The sequence below is a fragment of the Rhopalosiphum padi genome, unplaced genomic scaffold (genome assembly GCF_020882245.1).
Source record: "Rhopalosiphum padi isolate XX-2018 unplaced genomic scaffold, ASM2088224v1 scaffold24, whole genome shotgun sequence".
NCBI classification, from domain to species: Eukaryota; Metazoa; Arthropoda; class Insecta; order Hemiptera; family Aphididae; genus Rhopalosiphum; species Rhopalosiphum padi.
In genome coordinates this window covers 1-26,677 of record NW_026870012.1, presented here as the reverse complement: position 1 = coordinate 26,677, position 26,677 = coordinate 1, and the positions used below count along the sequence as shown (strand labels likewise).

Below are 26,677 nucleotides of genomic sequence, written 5' to 3'. Positions count from 1 at the left end.
ATAATAATGGTTTTGTGCAACGTGCGTGTAATGGGTATTGAATTTAATTGATATTAAATTAATAGTAGTGTAACAAAAAGTCAGTGTCATGAAACCCTGACCATTAGATTATAAGCAAATGATTCTAATTTTCCATAATTGACTTTCAAATATTACATTTAAGGTGATGCTTCATACACACAATAAAAAATGATTTAATATCATAATTTTGATATGATAATTTAAACAAACATTACAAAGTCATACTTTGAACTGCTTGTAAAACACTGTATTCTCAAGTTATTCTCCAAACACTACACATATTTAACTGACTATTTTTTATTTTTAGATGGCAGTATAGCAGATCATTCAATACATGCTGACACATGAATTCACATTTCTACCACTACGCTAAATATCAACATCCTACGTTGAAAATGTACTAGACGACACTGCTAATAATAATGGTTTTGTGCAACGTGCGTGTAATGGGTATTGAATTTAATTGATATTAAATTAATAGTAGTGTTGCAAAAAGGTAGTGTCATAAAACCCTAACCATTATATTAAGTAAATGGTTCTTATTTACCATTATTAACTTCCATATATTTCATTTAGGCTCATACTTAATAATAAACACTATAAAACGTGCTTATATATCACAATTTTGACTCATATTACAAATTCATATTTTTAGCTGCTCATAAGAATCTCAATTATCAAGTTAGTGTCATGAAACCTAGACAATTAGATTAAGTAAATGATTCTTATTTACCATTACTAACATCCATATTGGTCATTTAAGCTGATACTTCATAAACACTATAAAAAATGATTTTATATGGTAATTTTAACAAATATTACAAAGTCATATTTTTAACTGCTTATAAAACACTCAATTCTCATGTTAGTGTCTAGAAACCTTGATTACTAGATTATGACAATGATTCTTATTGTATAATGTATACAAGTATTACAAACTCTTATTATTTTAATATTGAAAATCAGCAATTTTATGTTAATGTACAAGTGTATTCTTTACTTATATTTTGTTTTACATTAAAACTCAACAAAACATTCTGGTAGATTTGTACTATCTCTTTTGTTGCTAAGCATTATAATTATTTCTTTAACCATTATACATATTTAACTGACTACTTTGTGTTTTAGATGGCAGTATAGCAGATCACTCGAGGCATGCTGAGACCATGAATTAACATTTCTATCACTTGGGAAAGTTACAACATCTTCCGTTGAAAATGGAATAGAAGGTACTGCTAATATTAATGGTTTTATGCAACGTGCGTGTAATGGGTATTGAATGTAATTGATATTCAATTAATAGTAGTGTTACAAAAAGGTAGTGTCATAAAACCCTAACCATTATATTAAGTAAATGGTTCTTATTTACCATTATTAACTTCCATATATTTCATTTAGGCTCATACTTAATAATAAACACTATAAAACATGTTTTTTATATGATAATATTGACTAATATTACAAATTCATACTTTGAACTGCCTGTAAAACACTATATTCTCAAGTTATTCTCCAACCGTTATACATTATTAACTTACTACATTTTTTCAGTTGGCAGTATATCAGATCAATCAAGGCACGCTGAGACACGAATTCACATTTCTACCACCAAGGAAAGTATCAACATCCTATGTTGAAAATGGACTAGAAGATACTGATAATAATATTGGATTTATGCAATGTGCGTGCAATGGTTATTGAATATAATTGATACTAAATTAATAGCTGTGAAACAATTGAGATTTGTTAAATATCTGAATAAAATAATAGTAAACACCTTTAGCTTGTATTGTTTATTCTTAAAATTTACCTATGCTATAAATATATTTTATTTTTACTATATTTAAATGATCATTATAAAACATTTATAAAACACTCAAATATTAAGTTAATGTTTAGAAGCTTGAACAATAGTTTAAGAAATTTACCATTATTATCTTTCACGTGTTTCATTTAACCTGGTATTTTGAATACACTATAATACATGTTTTTATATGATAATTTTGACAAATTCCCATTTTGAAACTGCTTATAAAACACTCAAAATTATTAAATGTATGCACCGACAGAGGGCGGTAGTGGCTACGACATCCGTCGGCCGATGCCCGATCGCCTCAGAGTAAAACTAGTTGGTTGCGTGTGTGCCGTTCGCCGGACGGCCTTTTGACATAATTGACGGTTGTTTTTACTTAGCTATTGGGTGTAGTTGTTGTTCATTTAATAAAGATTTTTGATATTATAAACGAATTGTTCATATTTTATGCCCGAAGTTAACACAAGTAAGTGTCTTGATCCTTGACTACTCGATTACGAAAATGATTCTGATTTATAATTTTTAACTTGCACATGTTTCATTTAACCAGATATTTTTACTTCATAAAAACTATAAAATATGATTTTACAAGTCAATTTTGACGAATAATACAAATTAATATTTTTAGATTCTGAACGGAGTGATGAATGTATTGATTTTACAATGATGTTTGTATTATTTTTGTGTCCGTCATCACTTTTTGGAGTAGTAATAATGCTTCGGTTTTGACTTCAGCCCCTCTTTGAAAAGACAAAATCGATTTTTTGATTTTGCTGTAACTCAAAAACGAATCATTGTAAATACTTGAAATTTTCAACAAACGTTTATATTAGCGTTATCTATTTGCGATTAAATTTTCAAAATATTTTGACATTTTTTAAGCTACTTATAGATAATTGAAACTTATCGTAGTAAAAAATAAATCAAAAATCGTTAGTCACAATTTTTGTTTATATGCATTTAAAGTTCAAATGTTTAGAAAATATATCGAAATCACGAAAATTTGCAAAGAATTTTGAAGTTGAAAATTCATAAAATCTTTGTGATTTATACTTAAGGTTCACAAATCCAATACTAGGTTATCCATAAGTTTTCCTTCAAGTAACCGTAAACAAAAAAAAATCCATTGTCAATTTAGAAAACATTTTATGTGCGTATGAAATATAATTTTTTACGAAATCGCGTAAAATAACGATATATTACAATTTAAATATAGGTAATAATATAATATATCCAACTAATTATCATTGACTGACAAATCATCTCCGTTCAGAATCGTTTTTCGTATACAATGCTACCCGTCGTTGCATTCAAATTTAACACATCCATTAAAGTGACCAGTGACCTACTCTCCATCTCTACTATACAGCGGAGCGATACCCACTTTTTTCATATTGAAAAGGAGCAAATTTTCAGTTGTACAAATGTATTCTTTAGTCACACTTATAATAGGTACATTTATATTCTACAAAACATTCTGGTATATTTGTAGGTACTATCTTTTATGGCTTATCATAGTTATTATTTCTTATCGTCTGTTTATATATTATGTCTATATTTCATATCATTTTCCAGTTTTACATTCGTATTTGTATTTGAGTTTCAACTGTAAATTGTTTTCAAGAATTTTGTAATAAAAATGAAGTTTGTCTGTTAGTTTATGTTTTGATTGTTTCCATTTCAAAATTATTCAGTGTTGTCCACGTAATAGTCGTTATATAAAAATTGTTGTCCTCCTTACGGTGTCTAGTAGCGACATTCTATCCTCCAACCATTATACATATTTAACTTACTATTTTTTTTTTAGATGGCAGTACAGCAGATCATTCAATACATGCTGAGACATGAATTCACATTTCTACCACTATGCTAAATATCAATATCCTACGTTGAAAATGTACTAGACGATACTGCTAATAATAATGGTTTTGTGCAACGTGCGTGTAATGGGTATTGAATTTAATTGATATTAAATTAATAGTAGTGTAACAAAAAGTCAGTGTCATGAAACCCTGACCATTAGATTATAAGCAAATGATTCTAATTTTCCATAATTGACTTTCAAATATTACATTTAAGGTGATGCTTCATACACACAATAAAAAATGATTTAATATCATAATTTTGATATGATAATTTAAACAAACATTACAAAGTCATACTTTGAACTGCTTGTAAAACACTGTATTCTCAAGTTATTCTCCAAACACTACACATATTTAACTGACTATTTTTTATTTTTAGATGGCAGTATAGCAGATCATTCAATACATGCTGACACATGAATTCACATTTCTACCACTACGCTAAATATCAACATCCTACGTTGAAAATGTACTAGACGACACTGCTAATAATAATGGTTTTGTGCAACGTGCGTGTAATGGGTATTGAATTTAATTGATATTAAATTAATAGTAGTGTTGCAAAAAGGTAGTGTCATAAAACCCTAACCATTATATTAAGTAAATGGTTCTTATTTACCATTATTAACTTCCATATATTTCATTTAGGCTCATACTTAATAATAAACACTATAAAACGTGCTTATATATCACAATTTTGACTCATATTACAAATTCATATTTTTAGCTGCTCATAAGAATCTCAATTATCAAGTTAGTGTCATGAAACCTAGACAATTAGATTAAGTAAATGATTCTTATTTACCATTACTAACATCCATATTGGTCATTTAAGCTGATACTTCATAAACACTATAAAAAATGATTTTATATGGTAATTTTAACAAATATTACAAAGTCATATTTTTAACTGCTTATAAAACACTCAATTCTCATGTTAGTGTCTAGAAACCTTGATTACTAGATTATGACAATGATTCTTATTGTATAATGTATACAAGTATTACAAACTCTTATTATTTTAATATTGAAAATCAGCAATTTTATGTTAATGTACAAGTGTATTCTTTACTTATATTTTGTTTTACATTAAAACTCAACAAAACATTCTGGTAGATTTGTACTATCTCTTTTGTTGCTAAGCATTATAATTATTTCTTTAACCATTATACATATTTAACTGACTACTTTGTGTTTTAGATGGCAGTATAGCAGATCACTCGAGGCATGCTGAGACCATGAATTAACATTTCTATCACTTGGGAAAGTTACAACATCTTCCGTTGAAAATGGAATAGAAGGTACTGCTAATATTAATGGTTTTATGCAACGTGCGTGTAATGGGTATTGAATGTAATTGATATTCAATTAATAGTAGTGTTACAAAAAGGTAGTGTCATAAAACCCTAACCATTATATTAAGTAAATGGTTCTTATTTACCATTATTAACTTCCATATATTTCATTTAGGCTCATACTTAATAATAAACACTATAAAACATGTTTTTTATATGATAATATTGACTAATATTACAAATTCATACTTTGAACTGCCTGTAAAACACTATATTCTCAAGTTATTCTCCAACCGTTATACATTATTAACTTACTACATTTTTTCAGTTGGCAGTATATCAGATCAATCAAGGCACGCTGAGACACGAATTCACATTTCTACCACCAAGGAAAGTATCAACATCCTATGTTGAAAATGGACTAGAAGATACTGATAATAATATTGGATTTATGCAATGTGCGTGCAATGGTTATTGAATATAATTGATACTAAATTAATAGCTGTGAAACAATTGAGATTTGTTAAATATCTGAATAAAATAATAGTAAACACCTTTAGCTTGTATTGTTTATTCTTAAAATTTACCTATGCTATAAATATATTTTATTTTTACTATATTTAAATGATCATTATAAAACATTTATAAAACACTCAAATATTAAGTTAATGTTTAGAAGCTTGAACAATAGTTTAAGAAATTTACCATTATTATCTTTCACGTGTTTCATTTAACCTGGTATTTTGAATACACTATAATACATGTTTTTATATGATAATTTTGACAAATTCCCATTTTGAAACTGCTTATAAAACACTCAAAATTATTAAATGTATGCACCGACAGAGGGCGGTAGTGGCTACGACATCCGTCGGCCGATGCCCGATCGCCTCAGAGTAAAACTAGTTGGTTGCGTGTGTGCCGTTCGCCGGACGGCCTTTTGACATAATTGACGGTTGTTTTTACTTAGCTATTGGGTGTAGTTGTTGTTCATTTAATAAAGATTTTTGATATTATAAACGAATTGTTCATATTTTATGCCCGAAGTTAACACAAGTAAGTGTCTTGATCCTTGACTACTCGATTACGAAAATGATTCTGATTTATAATTTTTAACTTGCACATGTTTCATTTAACCAGATATTTTTACTTCATAAAAACTATAAAATATGATTTTACAAGTCAATTTTGACGAATAATACAAATTAATATTTTTAGATTCTGAACGGAGTGATGAATGTATTGATTTTACAATGATGTTTGTATTATTTTTGTGTCCGTCATCACTTTTTGGAGTAGTAATAATGCTTCGGTTTTGACTTCAGCCCCTCTTTGAAAAGACAAAATCGATTTTTTGATTTTGCTGTAACTCAAAAACGAATCATTGTAAATACTTGAAATTTTCAACAAACGTTTATATTAGCGTTATCTATTTGCGATTAAATTTTCAAAATATTTTGACATTTTTTAAGCTACTTATAGATAATTGAAACTTATCGTAGTAAAAAATAAATCAAAAATCGTTAGTCACAATTTTTGTTTATATGCATTTAAAGTTCAAATGTTTAGAAAATATATCGAAATCACGAAAATTTGCAAAGAATTTTGAAGTTGAAAATTCATAAAATCTTTGTGATTTATACTTAAGGTTCACAAATCCAATACTAGGTTATCCATAAGTTTTCCTTCAAGTAACCGTAAACAAAAAAAAATCCATTGTCAATTTAGAAAACATTTTATGTGCGTATGAAATATAATTTTTTACGAAATCGCGTAAAATAACGATATATTACAATTTAAATATAGGTAATAATATAATATATCCAACTAATTATCATTGACTGACAAATCATCTCCGTTCAGAATCGTTTTTCGTATACAATGCTACCCGTCGTTGCATTCAAATTTAACACATCCATTAAAGTGACCAGTGACCTACTCTCCATCTCTACTATACAGCGGAGCGATACCCACTTTTTTCATATTGAAAAGGAGCAAATTTTCAGTTGTACAAATGTATTCTTTAGTCACACTTATAATAGGTACATTTATATTCTACAAAACATTCTGGTATATTTGTAGGTACTATCTTTTATGGCTTATCATAGTTATTATTTCTTATCGTCTGTTTATATATTATGTCTATATTTCATATCATTTTCCAGTTTTACATTCGTATTTGTATTTGAGTTTCAACTGTAAATTGTTTTCAAGAATTTTGTAATAAAAATGAAGTTTGTCTGTTAGTTTATGTTTTGATTGTTTCCATTTCAAAATTATTCAGTGTTGTCCACGTAATAGTCGTTATATAAAAATTGTTGTCCTCCTTACGGTGTCTAGTAGCGACATTCTATCCTCCAACCATTATACATATTTAACTTACTATTTTTTTTTTAGATGGCAGTACAGCAGATCATTCAATACATGCTGAGACATGAATTCACATTTCTACCACTATGCTAAATATCAATATCCTACGTTGAAAATGTACTAGACGATACTGCTAATAATAATGGTTTTGTGCAACGTGCGTGTAATGGGTATTGAATTTAATTGATATTAAATTAATAGTAGTGTAACAAAAAGTCAGTGTCATGAAACCCTGACCATTAGATTATAAGCAAATGATTCTAATTTTCCATAATTGACTTTCAAATATTACATTTAAGGTGATGCTTCATACACACAATAAAAAATGATTTAATATCATAATTTTGATATGATAATTTAAACAAACATTACAAAGTCATACTTTGAACTGCTTGTAAAACACTGTATTCTCAAGTTATTCTCCAAACACTACACATATTTAACTGACTATTTTTTATTTTTAGATGGCAGTATAGCAGATCATTCAATACATGCTGACACATGAATTCACATTTCTACCACTACGCTAAATATCAACATCCTACGTTGAAAATGTACTAGACGACACTGCTAATAATAATGGTTTTGTGCAACGTGCGTGTAATGGGTATTGAATTTAATTGATATTAAATTAATAGTAGTGTTGCAAAAAGGTAGTGTCATAAAACCCTAACCATTATATTAAGTAAATGGTTCTTATTTACCATTATTAACTTCCATATATTTCATTTAGGCTCATACTTAATAATAAACACTATAAAACGTGCTTATATATCACAATTTTGACTCATATTACAAATTCATATTTTTAGCTGCTCATAAGAATCTCAATTATCAAGTTAGTGTCATGAAACCTAGACAATTAGATTAAGTAAATGATTCTTATTTACCATTACTAACATCCATATTGGTCATTTAAGCTGATACTTCATAAACACTATAAAAAATGATTTTATATGGTAATTTTAACAAATATTACAAAGTCATATTTTTAACTGCTTATAAAACACTCAATTCTCATGTTAGTGTCTAGAAACCTTGATTACTAGATTATGACAATGATTCTTATTGTATAATGTATACAAGTATTACAAACTCTTATTATTTTAATATTGAAAATCAGCAATTTTATGTTAATGTACAAGTGTATTCTTTACTTATATTTTGTTTTACATTAAAACTCAACAAAACATTCTGGTAGATTTGTACTATCTCTTTTGTTGCTAAGCATTATAATTATTTCTTTAACCATTATACATATTTAACTGACTACTTTGTGTTTTAGATGGCAGTATAGCAGATCACTCGAGGCATGCTGAGACTATGAATTAACATTTCTATCACTTGGGAAAGTTACAACATCTTCCGTTGAAAATGGAATAGAAGGTACTGCTAATATTAATGGTTTTATGCAACGTGCGTGTAATGGGTATTGAATGTAATTGATATTCAATTAATAGTAGTGTTACAAAAAGGTAGTGTCATAAAACCCTAACCATTATATTAAGTAAATGGTTCTTATTTACCATTATTAACTTCCATATATTTCATTTAGGCTCATACTTAATAATAAACACTATAAAACATGTTTTTTATATGATAATATTGACTAATATTACAAATTCATACTTTGAACTGCCTGTAAAACACTATATTCTCAAGTTATTCTCCAACCGTTATACATTATTAACTTACTACATTTTTTCAGTTGGCAGTATATCAGATCAATCAAGGCACGCTGAGACACGAATTCACATTTCTACCACCAAGGAAAGTATCAACATCCTATGTTGAAAATGGACTAGAAGATACTGATAATAATATTGGATTTATGCAATGTGCGTGCAATGGTTATTGAATATAATTGATACTAAATTAATAGCTGTGAAACAATTGAGATTTGTTAAATATCTGAATAAAATAATAGTAAACACCTTTAGCTTGTATTGTTTATTCTTAAAATTTACCTATGCTATAAATATATTTTATTTTTACTATATTTAAATGATCATTATAAAACATTTATAAAACACTCAAATATTAAGTTAATGTTTAGAAGCTTGAACAATAGTTTAAGAAATTTACCATTATTATCTTTCACGTGTTTCATTTAACCTGGTATTTTGAATACACTATAATACATGTTTTTATATGATAATTTTGACAAATTCCCATTTTGAAACTGCTTATAAAACACTCAAAATTATTAAATGTATGCACCGACAGAGGGCGGTAGTGGCTACGACATCCGTCGGCCGATGCCCGATCGCCTCAGAGTAAAACTAGTTGGTTGCGTGTGTGCCGTTCGCCGGACGGCCTTTTGACATAATTGACGGTTGTTTTTACTTAGCTATTGGGTGTAGTTGTTGTTCATTTAATAAAGATTTTTGATATTATAAACGAATTGTTCATATTTTATGCCCGAAGTTAACACAAGTAAGTGTCTTGATCCTTGACTACTCGATTACGAAAATGATTCTGATTTATAATTTTTAACTTGCACATGTTTCATTTAACCAGATATTTTTACTTCATAAAAACTATAAAATATGATTTTACAAGTCAATTTTGACGAATAATACAAATTAATATTTTTAGATTCTGAACGGAGTGATGAATGTATTGATTTTACAATGATGTTTGTATTATTTTTGTGTCCGTCATCACTTTTTGGAGTAGTAATAATGCTTCGGTTTTGACTTCAGCCCCTCTTTGAAAAGACAAAATCGATTTTTTGATTTTGCTGTAACTCAAAAACGAATCATTGTAAATACTTGAAATTTTCAACAAACGTTTATATTAGCGTTATCTATTTGCGATTAAATTTTCAAAATATTTTGACATTTTTTAAGCTACTTATAGATAATTGAAACTTATCGTAGTAAAAAATAAATCAAAAATCGTTAGTCACAATTTTTGTTTATATGCATTTAAAGTTCAAATGTTTAGAAAATATATCGAAATCACGAAAATTTGCAAAGAATTTTGAAGTTGAAAATTCATAAAATCTTTGTGATTTATACTTAAGGTTCACAAATCCAATACTAGGTTATCCATAAGTTTTCCTTCAAGTAACCGTAAACAAAAAAAAATCCATTGTCAATTTAGAAAACATTTTATGTGCGTATGAAATATAATTTTTTACGAAATCGCGTAAAATAACGATATATTACAATTTAAATATAGGTAATAATATAATATATCCAACTAATTATCATTGACTGACAAATCATCTCCGTTCAGAATCGTTTTTCGTATACAATGCTACCCGTCGTTGCATTCAAATTTAACACATCCATTAAAGTGACCAGTGACCTACTCTCCATCTCTACTATACAGCGGAGCGATACCCACTTTTTTCATATTGAAAAGGAGCAAATTTTCAGTTGTACAAATGTATTCTTTAGTCACACTTATAATAGGTACATTTATATTCTACAAAACATTCTGGTATATTTGTAGGTACTATCTTTTATGGCTTATCATAGTTATTATTTCTTATCGTCTGTTTATATATTATGTCTATATTTCATATCATTTTCCAGTTTTACATTCGTATTTGTATTTGAGTTTCAACTGTAAATTGTTTTCAAGAATTTTGTAATAAAAATGAAGTTTGTCTGTTAGTTTATGTTTTGATTGTTTCCATTTCAAAATTATTCAGTGTTGTCCACGTAATAGTCGTTATATAAAAATTGTTGTCCTCCTTACGGTGTCTAGTAGCGACATTCTATCCTCCAACCATTATACATATTTAACTTACTATTTTTTTTTTAGATGGCAGTACAGCAGATCATTCAATACATGCTGAGACATGAATTCACATTTCTACCACTATGCTAAATATCAATATCCTACGTTGAAAATGTACTAGACGATACTGCTAATAATAATGGTTTTGTGCAACGTGCGTGTAATGGGTATTGAATTTAATTGATATTAAATTAATAGTAGTGTAACAAAAAGTCAGTGTCATGAAACCCTGACCATTAGATTATAAGCAAATGATTCTAATTTTCCATAATTGACTTTCAAATATTACATTTAAGGTGATGCTTCATACACACAATAAAAAATGATTTAATATCATAATTTTGATATGATAATTTAAACAAACATTACAAAGTCATACTTTGAACTGCTTGTAAAACACTGTATTCTCAAGTTATTCTCCAAACACTACACATATTTAACTGACTATTTTTTATTTTTAGATGGCAGTATAGCAGATCATTCAATACATGCTGACACATGAATTCACATTTCTACCACTACGCTAAATATCAACATCCTACGTTGAAAATGTACTAGACGACACTGCTAATAATAATGGTTTTGTGCAACGTGCGTGTAATGGGTATTGAATTTAATTGATATTAAATTAATAGTAGTGTTGCAAAAAGGTAGTGTCATAAAACCCTAACCATTATATTAAGTAAATGGTTCTTATTTACCATTATTAACTTCCATATATTTCATTTAGGCTCATACTTAATAATAAACACTATAAAACGTGCTTATATATCACAATTTTGACTCATATTACAAATTCATATTTTTAGCTGCTCATAAGAATCTCAATTATCAAGTTAGTGTCATGAAACCTAGACAATTAGATTAAGTAAATGATTCTTATTTACCATTACTAACATCCATATTGGTCATTTAAGCTGATACTTCATAAACACTATAAAAAATGATTTTATATGGTAATTTTAACAAATATTACAAAGTCATATTTTTAACTGCTTATAAAACACTCAATTCTCATGTTAGTGTCTAGAAACCTTGATTACTAGATTATGACAATGATTCTTATTGTATAATGTATACAAGTATTACAAACTCTTATTATTTTAATATTGAAAATCAGCAATTTTATGTTAATGTACAAGTGTATTCTTTACTTATATTTTGTTTTACATTAAAACTCAACAAAACATTCTGGTAGATTTGTACTATCTCTTTTGTTGCTAAGCATTATAATTATTTCTTTAACCATTATACATATTTAACTGACTACTTTGTGTTTTAGATGGCAGTATAGCAGATCACTCGAGGCATGCTGAGACTATGAATTAACATTTCTATCACTTGGGAAAGTTACAACATCTTCCGTTGAAAATGGAATAGAAGGTACTGCTAATATTAATGGTTTTATGCAACGTGCGTGTAATGGGTATTGAATGTAATTGATATTCAATTAATAGTAGTGTTACAAAAAGGTAGTGTCATAAAACCCTAACCATTATATTAAGTAAATGGTTCTTATTTACCATTATTAACTTCCATATATTTCATTTAGGCTCATACTTAATAATAAACACTATAAAACATGTTTTTTATATGATAATATTGACTAATATTACAAATTCATACTTTGAACTGCCTGTAAAACACTATATTCTCAAGTTATTCTCCAACCGTTATACATTATTAACTTACTACATTTTTTCAGTTGGCAGTATATCAGATCAATCAAGGCACGCTGAGACACGAATTCACATTTCTACCACCAAGGAAAGTATCAACATCCTATGTTGAAAATGGACTAGAAGATACTGATAATAATATTGGATTTATGCAATGTGCGTGCAATGGTTATTGAATATAATTGATACTAAATTAATAGCTGTGAAACAATTGAGATTTGTTAAATATCTGAATAAAATAATAGTAAACACCTTTAGCTTGTATTGTTTATTCTTAAAATTTACCTATGCTATAAATATATTTTATTTTTACTATATTTAAATGATCATTATAAAACATTTATAAAACACTCAAATATTAAGTTAATGTTTAGAAGCTTGAACAATAGTTTAAGAAATTTACCATTATTATCTTTCACGTGTTTCATTTAACCTGGTATTTTGAATACACTATAATACATGTTTTTATATGATAATTTTGACAAATTCCCATTTTGAAACTGCTTATAAAACACTCAAAATTATTAAATGTATGCACCGACAGAGGGCGGTAGTGGCTACGACATCCGTCGGCCGATGCCCGATCGCCTCAGAGTAAAACTAGTTGGTTGCGTGTGTGCCGTTCGCCGGACGGCCTTTTGACATAATTGACGGTTGTTTTTACTTAGCTATTGGGTGTAGTTGTTGTTCATTTAATAAAGATTTTTGATATTATAAACGAATTGTTCATATTTTATGCCCGAAGTTAACACAAGTAAGTGTCTTGATCCTTGACTACTCGATTACGAAAATGATTCTGATTTATAATTTTTAACTTGCACATGTTTCATTTAACCAGATATTTTTACTTCATAAAAACTATAAAATATGATTTTACAAGTCAATTTTGACGAATAATACAAATTAATATTTTTAGATTCTGAACGGAGTGATGAATGTATTGATTTTACAATGATGTTTGTATTATTTTTGTGTCCGTCATCACTTTTTGGAGTAGTAATAATGCTTCGGTTTTGACTTCAGCCCCTCTTTGAAAAGACAAAATCGATTTTTTGATTTTGCTGTAACTCAAAAACGAATCATTGTAAATACTTGAAATTTTCAACAAACGTTTATATTAGCGTTATCTATTTGCGATTAAATTTTCAAAATATTTTGACATTTTTTAAGCTACTTATAGATAATTGAAACTTATCGTAGTAAAAAATAAATCAAAAATCGTTAGTCACAATTTTTGTTTATATGCATTTAAAGTTCAAATGTTTAGAAAATATATCGAAATCACGAAAATTTGCAAAGAATTTTGAAGTTGAAAATTCATAAAATCTTTGTGATTTATACTTAAGGTTCACAAATCCAATACTAGGTTATCCATAAGTTTTCCTTCAAGTAACCGTAAACAAAAAAAAATCCATTGTCAATTTAGAAAACATTTTATGTGCGTATGAAATATAATTTTTTACGAAATCGCGTAAAATAACGATATATTACAATTTAAATATAGGTAATAATATAATATATCCAACTAATTATCATTGACTGACAAATCATCTCCGTTCAGAATCGTTTTTCGTATACAATGCTACCCGTCGTTGCATTCAAATTTAACACATCCATTAAAGTGACCAGTGACCTACTCTCCATCTCTACTATACAGCGGAGCGATACCCACTTTTTTCATATTGAAAAGGAGCAAATTTTCAGTTGTACAAATGTATTCTTTAGTCACACTTATAATAGGTACATTTATATTCTACAAAACATTCTGGTATATTTGTAGGTACTATCTTTTATGGCTTATCATAGTTATTATTTCTTATCGTCTGTTTATATATTATGTCTATATTTCATATCATTTTCCAGTTTTACATTCGTATTTGTATTTGAGTTTCAACTGTAAATTGTTTTCAAGAATTTTGTAATAAAAATGAAGTTTGTCTGTTAGTTTATGTTTTGATTGTTTCCATTTCAAAATTATTCAGTGTTGTCCACGTAATAGTCGTTATATAAAAATTGTTGTCCTCCTTACGGTGTCTAGTAGCGACATTCTATCCTCCAACCATTATACATATTTAACTTACTATTTTTTTTTTAGATGGCAGTACAGCAGATCATTCAATACATGCTGAGACATGAATTCACATTTCTACCACTATGCTAAATATCAATATCCTACGTTGAAAATGTACTAGACGATACTGCTAATAATAATGGTTTTGTGCAACGTGCGTGTAATGGGTATTGAATTTAATTGATATTAAATTAATAGTAGTGTAACAAAAAGTCAGTGTCATGAAACCCTGACCATTAGATTATAAGCAAATGATTCTAATTTTCCATAATTGACTTTCAAATATTACATTTAAGGTGATGCTTCATACACACAATAAAAAATGATTTAATATCATAATTTTGATATGATAATTTAAACAAACATTACAAAGTCATACTTTGAACTGCTTGTAAAACACTGTATTCTCAAGTTATTCTCCAAACACTACACATATTTAACTGACTATTTTTTATTTTTAGATGGCAGTATAGCAGATCATTCAATACATGCTGACACATGAATTCACATTTCTACCACTACGCTAAATATCAACATCCTACGTTGAAAATGTACTAGACGACACTGCTAATAATAATGGTTTTGTGCAACGTGCGTGTAATGGGTATTGAATTTAATTGATATTAAATTAATAGTAGTGTTGCAAAAAGGTAGTGTCATAAAACCCTAACCATTATATTAAGTAAATGGTTCTTATTTACCATTATTAACTTCCATATATTTCATTTAGGCTCATACTTAATAATAAACACTATAAAACGTGCTTATATATCACAATTTTGACTCATATTACAAATTCATATTTTTAGCTGCTCATAAGAATCTCAATTATCAAGTTAGTGTCATGAAACCTAGACAATTAGATTAAGTAAATGATTCTTATTTACCATTACTAACATCCATATTGGTCATTTAAGCTGATACTTCATAAACACTATAAAAAATGATTTTATATGGTAATTTTAACAAATATTACAAAGTCATATTTTTAACTGCTTATAAAACACTCAATTCTCATGTTAGTGTCTAGAAACCTTGATTACTAGATTATGACAATGATTCTTATTGTATAATGTATACAAGTATTACAAACTCTTATTATTTTAATATTGAAAATCAGCAATTTTATGTTAATGTACAAGTGTATTCTTTACTTATATTTTGTTTTACATTAAAACTCAACAAAACATTCTGGTAGATTTGTACTATCTCTTTTGTTGCTAAGCATTATAATTATTTCTTTAACCATTATACATATTTAACTGACTACTTTGTGTTTTAGATGGCAGTATAGCAGATCACTCGAGGCATGCTGAGACCATGAATTAACATTTCTATCACTTGGGAAAGTTACAACATCTTCCGTTGAAAATGGAATAGAAGGTACTGCTAATATTAATGGTTTTATGCAACGTGCGTGTAATGGGTATTGAATGTAATTGATATTCAATTAATAGTAGTGTTACAAAAAGGTAGTGTCATAAAACCCTAACCATTATATTAAGTAAATGGTTCTTATTTACCATTATTAACTTCCATATATTTCATTTAGGCTCATACTTAATAATAAACACTATAAAACATGTTTTTTATATGATAATATTGACTAATATTACAAATTCATACTTTGAACTGCCTGTAAAACACTATATTCTCAAGTTATTCTCCAACCGTTATACATTATTAACTTACTACATTTTTTCAGTTGGCAGTATATCAGATCAATCAAGGCACGCTGAGACACGAATTCACATTTCTACCACCAAGGAAAGTATCAACATCCTATGTTGAAAATGGACTAGAAGATACTGATAATAATATTGGATTTATGCAATGTGCGTGCAATGGTTATTGAATATAATTGATACTAAATTAATAGCTGTGAAACAATTGAGATTTGTTAAATATCTGAATAAAATAATAGTAAACACCTTTAGCTTGTATTGTTTATTCTTAAAATTTACCTATGCTATAAATATATTTTATTTTTACTATATTTAAATGATCATTATAAAACATTTATAAAACACTCAAATATTAAGTTAATGTTTAGAAGCTTGAACAATAGTTTAAGAAATTTACCATTATTATCTTTCACGTGTTTCATTTAACCTGGTATTTTGAATACACTATAATACATGTTTTTATATGATAATTTTGACAAATTCCCATTTTGAAACTGCTTATAAAACACTCAAAATTATTAAATGTATGCACCGACAGAGGGCGGTAGTGGCTACGACATCCGTCGGCCGATGCCCGATCGCCTCAGAGTAAAACTAGTTGGTTGCGTGTGTGCCGTTCGCCGGACGGCCTTTTGACATAATTGACGGTTGTTTTTACTTAGCTATTGGGTGTAGTTGTTGTTCATTTAATAAAGATTTTTGATATTATAAACGAATTGTTCATATTTTATGCCCGAAGTTAACACAAGTAAGTGTCTTGATCCTTGACTACTCGATTACGAAAATGATTCTGATTTATAATTTTTAACTTGCACATGTTTCATTTAACCAGATATTTTTACTTCATAAAAACTATAAAATATGATTTTACAAGTCAATTTTGACGAATAATACAAATTAATATTTTTAGATTCTGAACGGAGTGATGAATGTATTGATTTTACAATGATGTTTGTATTATTTTTGTGTCCGTCATCACTTTTTGGAGTAGTAATAATGCTTCGGTTTTGACTTCAGCCCCTCTTTGAAAAGACAAAATCGATTTTTTGATTTTGCTGTAACTCAAAAACGAATCATTGTAAATACTTGAAATTTTCAACAAACGTTTATATTAGCGTTATCTATTTGCGATTAAATTTTCAAAATATTTTGACATTTTTTAAGCTACTTATAGATAATTGAAACTTATCGTAGTAAAAAATAAATCAAAAATCGTTAGTCACAATTTTTGTTTATATGCATTTAAAGTTCAAATGTTTAGAAAATATATCGAAATCACGAAAATTTGCAAAGAATTTTGAAGTTGAAAATTCATAAAATCTTTGTGATTTATACTTAAGGTTCACAAATCCAATACTAGGTTATCCATAAGTTTTCCTTCAAGTAACCGTAAACAAAAAAAAATCCATTGTCAATTTAGAAAACATTTTATGTGCGTATGAAATATAATTTTTTACGAAATCGCGTAAAATAACGATATATTACAATTTAAATATAGGTAATAATATAATATATCCAACTAATTATCATTGACTGACAAATCATCTCCGTTCAGAATCGTTTTTCGTATACAATGCTACCCGTCGTTGCATTCAAATTTAACACATCCATTAAAGTGACCAGTGACCTACTCTCCATCTCTACTATACAGCGGAGCGATACCCACTTTTTTCATATTGAAAAGGAGCAAATTTTCAGTTGTACAAATGTATTCTTTAGTCACACTTATAATAGGTACATTTATATTCTACAAAACATTCTGGTATATTTGTAGGTACTATCTTTTATGGCTTATCATAGTTATTATTTCTTATCGTCTGTTTATATATTATGTCTATATTTCATATCATTTTCCAGTTTTACATTCGTATTTGTATTTGAGTTTCAACTGTAAATTGTTTTCAAGAATTTTGTAATAAAAATGAAGTTTGTCTGTTAGTTTATGTTTTGATTGTTTCCATTTCAAAATTATTCAGTGTTGTCCACGTAATAGTCGTTATATAAAAATTGTTGTCCTCCTTACGGTGTCTAGTAGCGACATTCTATCCTCCAACCATTATACATATTTAACTTACTATTTTTTTTTTAGATGGCAGTACAGCAGATCATTCAATACATGCTGAGACATGAATTCACATTTCTACCACTATGCTAAATATCAATATCCTACGTTGAAAATGTACTAGACGATACTGCTAATAATAATGGTTTTGTGCAACGTGCGTGTAATGGGTATTGAATTTAATTGATATTAAATTAATAGTAGTGTAACAAAAAGTCAGTGTCATGAAACCCTGACCATTAGATTATAAGCAAATGATTCTAATTTTCCATAATTGACTTTCAAATATTACATTTAAGGTGATGCTTCATACACACAATAAAAAATGATTTAATATCATAATTTTGATATGATAATTTAAACAAACATTACAAAGTCATACTTTGAACTGCTTGTAAAACACTGTATTCTCAAGTTATTCTCCAAACACTACACATATTTAACTGACTATTTTTTATTTTTAGATGGCAGTATAGCAGATCATTCAATACATGCTGACACATGAATTCACATTTCTACCACTACGCTAAATATCAACATCCTACGTTGAAAATGTACTAGACGACACTGCTAATAATAATGGTTTTGTGCAACGTGCGTGTAATGGGTATTGAATTTAATTGATATTAAATTAATAGTAGTGTTGCAAAAAGGTAGTGTCATAAAACCCTAACCATTATATTAAGTAAATGGTTCTTATTTACCATTATTAACTTCCATATATTTCATTTAGGCTCATACTTAATAATAAACACTATAAAACGTGCTTATATATCACAATTTTGACTCATATTACAAATTCATATTTTTAGCTGCTCATAAGAATCTCAATTATCAAGTTAGTGTCATGAAACCTAGACAATTAGATTAAGTAAATGATTCTTATTTACCATTACTAACATCCATATTGGTCATTTAAGCTGATACTTCATAAACACTATAAAAAATGATTTTATATGGTAATTTTAACAAATATTACAAAGTCATATTTTTAACTGCTTATAAAACACTCAATTCTCATGTTAGTGTCTAGAAACCTTGATTACTAGATTATGACAATGATTCTTATTGTATAATGTATACAAGTATTACAAACTCTTATTATTTTAATATTGAAAATCAGCAATTTTATGTTAATGTACAAGTGTATTCTTTACTTATATTTTGTTTTACATTAAAACTCAACAAAACATTCTGGTAGATTTGTACTATCTCTTTTGTTGCTAAGCATTATAATTATTTCTTTAACCATTATACATATTTAACTGACTACTTTGTGTTTTAGATGGCAGTATAGCAGATCACTCGAGGCATGCTGAGACTATGAATTAACATTTCTATCACTTGGGAAAGTTACAACATCTTCCGTTGAAAATGGAATAGAAGGTACTGCTAATATTAATGGTTTTATGCAACGTGCGTGTAATGGGTATTGAATGTAATTGATATTCAATTAATAGTAGTGTTACAAAAAGGTAGTGTCATAAAACCCTAACCATTATATTAAGTAAATGGTTCTTATTTACCATTATTAACTTCCATATATTTCATTTAGGCTCATACTTAATAATAAACACTATAAAACATGTTTTTTATATGATAATATTGACTAATATTACAAATTCATACTTTGAACTGCCTGTAAAACACTATATTCTCAAGTTATTCTCCAACCGTTATACATTATTAACTTACTACATTTTTTCAGTTGGCAGTATATCAGATCAATCAAGGCACGCTGAGACACGAATTCACATTTCTACCACCAAGGAAAGTATCAACATCCTATGTTGAAAATGGACTAGAAGATACTGATAATAATATTGGATTTATGCAATGTGCGTGCAATGGTTATTGAATATAATTGATACTAAATTAATAGCTGTGAAACAATTGAGATTTGTTAAATATCTGAATAAAATAATAGTAAACACCTTTAGCTTGTATTGTTTATTCTTAAAATTTACCTATGCTATAAATATATTTTATTTTTACTATATTTAAATGATCATTATAAAACATTTATAAAACACTCAAATATTAAGTTAATGTTTAGAAGCTTGAACAATAGTTTAAGAAATTTACCATTATTATCTTTCACGTGTTTCATTTAACCTGGTATTTTGAATACACTATAATACATGTTTTTATATGATAATTTTGACAAATTCCCATTTTGAAACTGCTTATAAAACACTCAAAATTATTAAATGTATGCACCGACAGAGGGCGGTAGTGGCTACGACATCCGTCGGCCGATGCCCGATCGCCTCAGAGTAAAACTAGTTGGTTGCGTGTGTGCCGTTCGCCGGACGGCCTTTTGACATAATTGACGGTTGTTTTTACTTAGCTATTGGGTGTAGTTGTTGTTCATTTAATAAAGATTTTTGATATTATAAACGAATTGTTCATATTTTATGCCCGAAGTTAACACAAGTAAGTGTCTTGATCCTTGACTACTCGATTACGAAAATGATTCTGATTTATAATTTTTAACTTGCACATGTTTCATTTAACCAGATATTTTTACTTCATAAAAACTATAAAATATGATTTTACAAGTCAATTTTGACGAATAATACAAATTAATATTTTTAGATTCTGAACGGAGTGATGAATGTATTGATTTTACAATGATGTTTGTATTATTTTTGTGTCCGTCATCACTTTTTGGAGTAGTAATAATGCTTCGGTTTTGACTTCAGCCCCTCTTTGAAAAGACAAAATCGATTTTTTGATTTTGCTGTAACTCAAAAACGAATCATTGTAAATACTTGAAATTTTCAACAAACGTTTATATTAGCGTTATCTATTTGCGATTAAATTTTCAAAATATTTTGACATTTTTTAAGCTACTTATAGATAATTGAAACTTATCGTAGTAAAAAATAAATCAAAAATCGTTAGTCACAATTTTTGTTTATATGCATTTAAAGTTCAAATGTTTAGAAAATATATCGAAATCACGAAAATTTGCAAAGAATTTTGAAGTTGAAAATTCATAAAATCTTTGTGATTTATACTTAAGGTTCACAAATCCAATACTAGGTTATCCATAAGTTTTCCTTCAAGTAACCGTAAACAAAAAAAAATCCATTGTCAATTTAGAAAACATTTTATGTGCGTATGAAATATAATTTTTTACGAAATCGCGTAAAATAACGATATATTACAATTTAAATATAGGTAATAATATAATATATCCAACTAATTATCATTGACTGACAAATCATCTCCGTTCAGAATCGTTTTTCGTATACAATGCTACCCGTCGTTGCATTCAAATTTAACACATCCATTAAAGTGACCAGTGACCTACTCTCCATCTCTACTATACAGCGGAGCGATACCCACTTTTTTCATATTGAAAAGGAGCAAATTTTCAGTTGTACAAATGTATTCTTTAGTCACACTTATAATAGGTACATTTATATTCTACAAAACATTCTGGTATATTTGTAGGTACTATCTTTTATGGCTTATCATAGTTATTATTTCTTATCGTCTGTTTATATATTATGTCTATATTTCATATCATTTTCCAGTTTTACATTCGTATTTGTATTTGAGTTTCAACTGTAAATTGTTTTCAAGAATTTTGTAATAAAAATGAAGTTTGTCTGTTAGTTTATGTTTTGATTGTTTCCATTTCAAAATTATTCAGTGTTGTCCACGTAATAGTCGTTATATAAAAATTGTTGTCCTCCTTACGGTGTCTAGTAGCGACATTCTATCCTCCAACCATTATACATATTTAACTTACTATTTTTTTTTTAGATGGCAGTACAGCAGATCATTCAATACATGCTGAGACATGAATTCACATTTCTACCACTATGCTAAATATCAATATCCTACGTTGAAAATGTACTAGACGATACTGCTAATAATAATGGTTTTGTGCAACGTGCGTGTAATGGGTATTGAATTTAATTGATATTAAATTAATAGTAGTGTAACAAAAAGTCAGTGTCATGAAACCCTGACCATTAGATTATAAGCAAATGATTCTAATTTTCCATAATTGACTTTCAAATATTACATTTAAGGTGATGCTTCATACACACAATAAAAAATGATTTAATATCATAATTTTGATATGATAATTTAAACAAACATTACAAAGTCATACTTTGAACTGCTTGTAAAACACTGTATTCTCAAGTTATTCTCCAAACACTACACATATTTAACTGACTATTTTTTATTTTTAGATGGCAGTATAGCAGATCATTCAATACATGCTGACACATGAATTCACATTTCTACCACTACGCTAAATATCAACATCCTACGTTGAAAATGTACTAGACGACACTGCTAATAATAATGGTTTTGTGCAACGTGCGTGTAATGGGTATTGAATTTAATTGATATTAAATTAATAGTAGTGTTGCAAAAAGGTAGTGTCATAAAACCCTAACCATTATATTAAGTAAATGGTTCTTATTTACCATTATTAACTTCCATATATTTCATTTAGGCTCATACTTAATAATAAACACTATAAAACGTGCTTATATATCACAATTTTGACTCATATTACAAATTCATATTTTTAGCTGCTCATAAGAATCTCAATTATCAAGTTAGTGTCATGAAACCTAGACAATTAGATTAAGTAAATGATTCTTATTTACCATTACTAACATCCATATTGGTCATTTAAGCTGATACTTCATAAACACTATAAAAAATGATTTTATATGGTAATTTTAACAAATATTACAAAGTCATATTTTTAACTGCTTATAAAACACTCAATTCTCATGTTAGTGTCTAGAAACCTTGATTACTAGATTATGACAATGATTCTTATTGTATAATGTATACAAGTATTACAAACTCTTATTATTTTAATATTGAAAATCAGCAATTTTATGTTAATGTACAAGTGTATTCTTTACTTATATTTTGTTTTACATTAAAACTCAACAAAACATTCTGGTAGATTTGTACTATCTCTTTTGTTGCTAAGCATTATAATTATTTCTTTAACCATTATACATATTTAACTGACTACTTTGTGTTTTAGATGGCAGTATAGCAGATCACTCGAGGCATGCTGAGACCATGAATTAACATTTCTATCACTTGGGAAAGTTACAACATCTTCCGTTGAAAATGGAATAGAAGGTACTGCTAATATTAATGGTTTTATGCAACGTGCGTGTAATGGGTATTGAATGTAATTGATATTCAATTAATAGTAGTGTTACAAAAAGGTAGTGTCATAAAACCCTAACCATTATATTAAGTAAATGGTTCTTATTTACCATTATTAACTTCCATATATTTCATTTAGGCTCATACTTAATAATAAACACTATAAAACATGTTTTTTATATGATAATATTGACTAATATTACAAATTCATACTTTGAACTGCCTGTAAAACACTATATTCTCAAGTTATTCTCCAACCGTTATACATTATTAACTTACTACATTTTTTCAGTTGGCAGTATATCAGATCAATCAAGGCACGCTGAGACACGAATTCACATTTCTACCACCAAGGAAAGTATCAACATCCTATGTTGAAAATGGACTAGAAGATACTGATAATAATATTGGATTTATGCAATGTGCGTGCAATGGTTATTGAATATAATTGATACTAAATTAATAGCTGTGAAACAATTGAGATTTGTTAAATATCTGAATAAAATAATAGTAAACACCTTTAGCTTGTATTGTTTATTCTTAAAATTTACCTATGCTATAAATATATTTTATTTTTACTATATTTAAATGATCATTATAAAACATTTATAAAACACTCAAATATTAAGTTAATGTTTAGAAGCTTGAACAATAGTTTAAGAAATTTACCATTATTATCTTTCACGTGTTTCATTTAACCTGGTATTTTGAATACACTATAATACATGTTTTTATATGATAATTTTGACAAATTCCCATTTTGAAACTGCTTATAAAACACTCAAAATTATTAAATGTATGCACCGACAGAGGGCGGTAGTGGCTACGACATCCGTCGGCCGATGCCCGATCGCCTCAGAGTAAAACTAGTTGGTTGCGTGTGTGCCGTTCGCCGGACGGCCTTTTGACATAATTGACGGTTGTTTTTACTTAGCTATTGGGTGTAGTTGTTGTTCATTTAATAAAGATTTTTGATATTATAAACGAATTGTTCATATTTTATGCCCGAAGTTAACACAAGTAAGTGTCTTGATCCTTGACTACTCGATTACGAAAATGATTCTGATTTATAATTTTTAACTTGCACATGTTTCATTTAACCAGATATTTTTACTTCATAAAAACTATAAAATATGATTTTACAAGTCAATTTTGACGAATAATACAAATTAATATTTTTAGATTCTGAACGGAGTGATGAATGTATTGATTTTACAATGATGTTTGTATTATTTTTGTGTCCGTCATCACTTTTTGGAGTAGTAATAATGCTTCGGTTTTGACTTCAGCCCCTCTTTGAAAAGACAAAATCGATTTTTTGATTTTGCTGTAACTCAAAAACGAATCATTGTAAATACTTGAAATTTTCAACAAACGTTTATATTAGCGTTATCTATTTGCGATTAAATTTTCAAAATATTTTGACATTTTTTAAGCTACTTATAGATAATTGAAACTTATCGTAGTAAAAAATAAATCAAAAATCGTTAGTCACAATTTTTGTTTATATGCATTTAAAGTTCAAATGTTTAGAAAATATATCGAAATCACGAAAATTTGCAAAGAATTTTGAAGTTGAAAATTCATAAAATCTTTGTGATTTATACTTAAGGTTCACAAATCCAATACTAGGTTATCCATAAGTTTTCCTTCAAGTAACCGTAAACAAAAAAAAATCCATTGTCAATTTAGAAAACATTTTATGTGCGTATGAAATATAATTTTTTACGAAATCGCGTAAAATAACGATATATTACAATTTAAATATAGGTAATAATATAATATATCCAACTAATTATCATTGACTGACAAATCATCTCCGTTCAGAATCGTTTTTCGTATACAATGCTACCCGTCGTTGCATTCAAATTTAACACATCCATTAAAGTGACCAGTGACCTACTCTCCATCTCTACTATACAGCGGAGCGATACCCACTTTTTTCATATTGAAAAGGAGCAAATTTTCAGTTGTACAAATGTATTCTTTAGTCACACTTATAATAGGTACATTTATATTCTACAAAACATTCTGGTATATTTGTAGGTACTATCTTTTATGGCTTATCATAGTTATTATTTCTTATCGTCTGTTTATATATTATGTCTATATTTCATATCATTTTCCAGTTTTACATTCGTATTTGTATTTGAGTTTCAACTGTAAATTGTTTTCAAGAATTTTGTAATAAAAATGAAGTTTGTCTGTTAGTTTATGTTTTGATTGTTTCCATTTCAAAATTATTCAGTGTTGTCCACGTAATAGTCGTTATATAAAAATTGTTGTCCTCCTTACGGTGTCTAGTAGCGACATTCTATCCTCCAACCATTATACATATTTAACTTACTATTTTTTTTTTAGATGGCAGTACAGCAGATCATTCAATACATGCTGAGACATGAATTCACATTTCTACCACTATGCTAAATATCAATATCCTACGTTGAAAATGTACTAGACGATACTGCTAATAATAATGGTTTTGTGCAACGTGCGTGTAATGGGTATTGAATTTAATTGATATTAAATTAATAGTAGTGTAACAAAAAGTCAGTGTCATGAAACCCTGACCATTAGATTATAAGCAAATGATTCTAATTTTCCATAATTGACTTTCAAATATTACATTTAAGGTGATGCTTCATACACACAATAAAAAATGATTTAATATCATAATTTTGATATGATAATTTAAACAAACATTACAAAGTCATACTTTGAACTGCTTGTAAAACACTGTATTCTCAAGTTATTCTCCAAACACTACACATATTTAACTGACTATTTTTTATTTTTAGATGGCAGTATAGCAGATCATTCAATACATGCTGACACATGAATTCACATTTCTACCACTACGCTAAATATCAACATCCTACGTTGAAAATGTACTAGAC

The 26,677-nt window shown here is 27.9% G+C and overlaps 7 long non-coding RNA genes across 10 annotated transcripts; all 7 read left to right on the top strand.

Moving 5' to 3' along the window:
* The first annotated feature begins 2,167 nt into the window (after positions 1–2,167).
* Positions 2,168–5,000, top strand: LOC132931545 (uncharacterized). 2 transcript variants are annotated; one of them, XR_009662725.1, is made up of 4 exons: positions 2,168–2,300; positions 3,642–3,784; positions 4,079–4,221; positions 4,900–5,000. It is a non-coding gene; the product is annotated as an uncharacterized LOC132931545 (long non-coding RNA). The 2 variants fall into 2 exon arrangements; XR_009662724.1 differs by having other exon boundaries at positions 4,079–4,208; positions 4,900–4,987.
* Positions 5,001–5,917: 917 nt separating this feature from the next.
* Positions 5,918–9,186, top strand: LOC132931548 (uncharacterized). Its single transcript, XR_009662727.1, has 5 exons — positions 5,918–6,050; positions 7,392–7,534; positions 7,829–7,958; positions 8,650–8,750; positions 9,073–9,186. It is a non-coding gene; the product is annotated as an uncharacterized LOC132931548 (long non-coding RNA).
* Positions 9,187–9,667: 481 nt separating this feature from the next.
* Positions 9,668–12,936, top strand: LOC132931546 (uncharacterized). The gene is made up of 5 exons (XR_009662726.1): positions 9,668–9,800; positions 11,142–11,284; positions 11,579–11,708; positions 12,400–12,500; positions 12,823–12,936. It is a non-coding gene; the product is annotated as an uncharacterized LOC132931546 (long non-coding RNA).
* A 481-nt stretch (positions 12,937–13,417) lies between these two features.
* On the top strand, positions 13,418–16,250 carry LOC132931544 (uncharacterized). Of its 2 annotated transcripts, none has more exons than XR_009662723.1 (4): positions 13,418–13,550; positions 14,892–15,034; positions 15,329–15,471; positions 16,150–16,250. It is a non-coding gene; the product is annotated as an uncharacterized LOC132931544 (long non-coding RNA). The 2 variants fall into 2 exon arrangements; XR_009662722.1 differs by having other exon boundaries at positions 15,329–15,458; positions 16,150–16,237.
* Positions 16,251–17,167: 917 nt separating this feature from the next.
* Positions 17,168–20,436, top strand: LOC132931549 (uncharacterized). The gene is made up of 5 exons (XR_009662728.1): positions 17,168–17,300; positions 18,642–18,784; positions 19,079–19,208; positions 19,900–20,000; positions 20,323–20,436. It is a non-coding gene; the product is annotated as an uncharacterized LOC132931549 (long non-coding RNA).
* Positions 20,437–20,917: 481 nt separating this feature from the next.
* On the top strand, positions 20,918–23,750 carry LOC132931550 (uncharacterized). 2 transcript variants are annotated; one of them, XR_009662730.1, is made up of 4 exons: positions 20,918–21,050; positions 22,392–22,534; positions 22,829–22,971; positions 23,650–23,750. It is a non-coding gene; the product is annotated as an uncharacterized LOC132931550 (long non-coding RNA). The 2 variants fall into 2 exon arrangements; XR_009662729.1 differs by having other exon boundaries at positions 22,829–22,958; positions 23,650–23,737.
* A 917-nt stretch (positions 23,751–24,667) lies between these two features.
* Positions 24,668–26,677, top strand: LOC132931551 (uncharacterized). Its single transcript, XR_009662731.1, has 3 exons — positions 24,668–24,800; positions 26,142–26,284; positions 26,579–26,677. It is a non-coding gene; the product is annotated as an uncharacterized LOC132931551 (long non-coding RNA).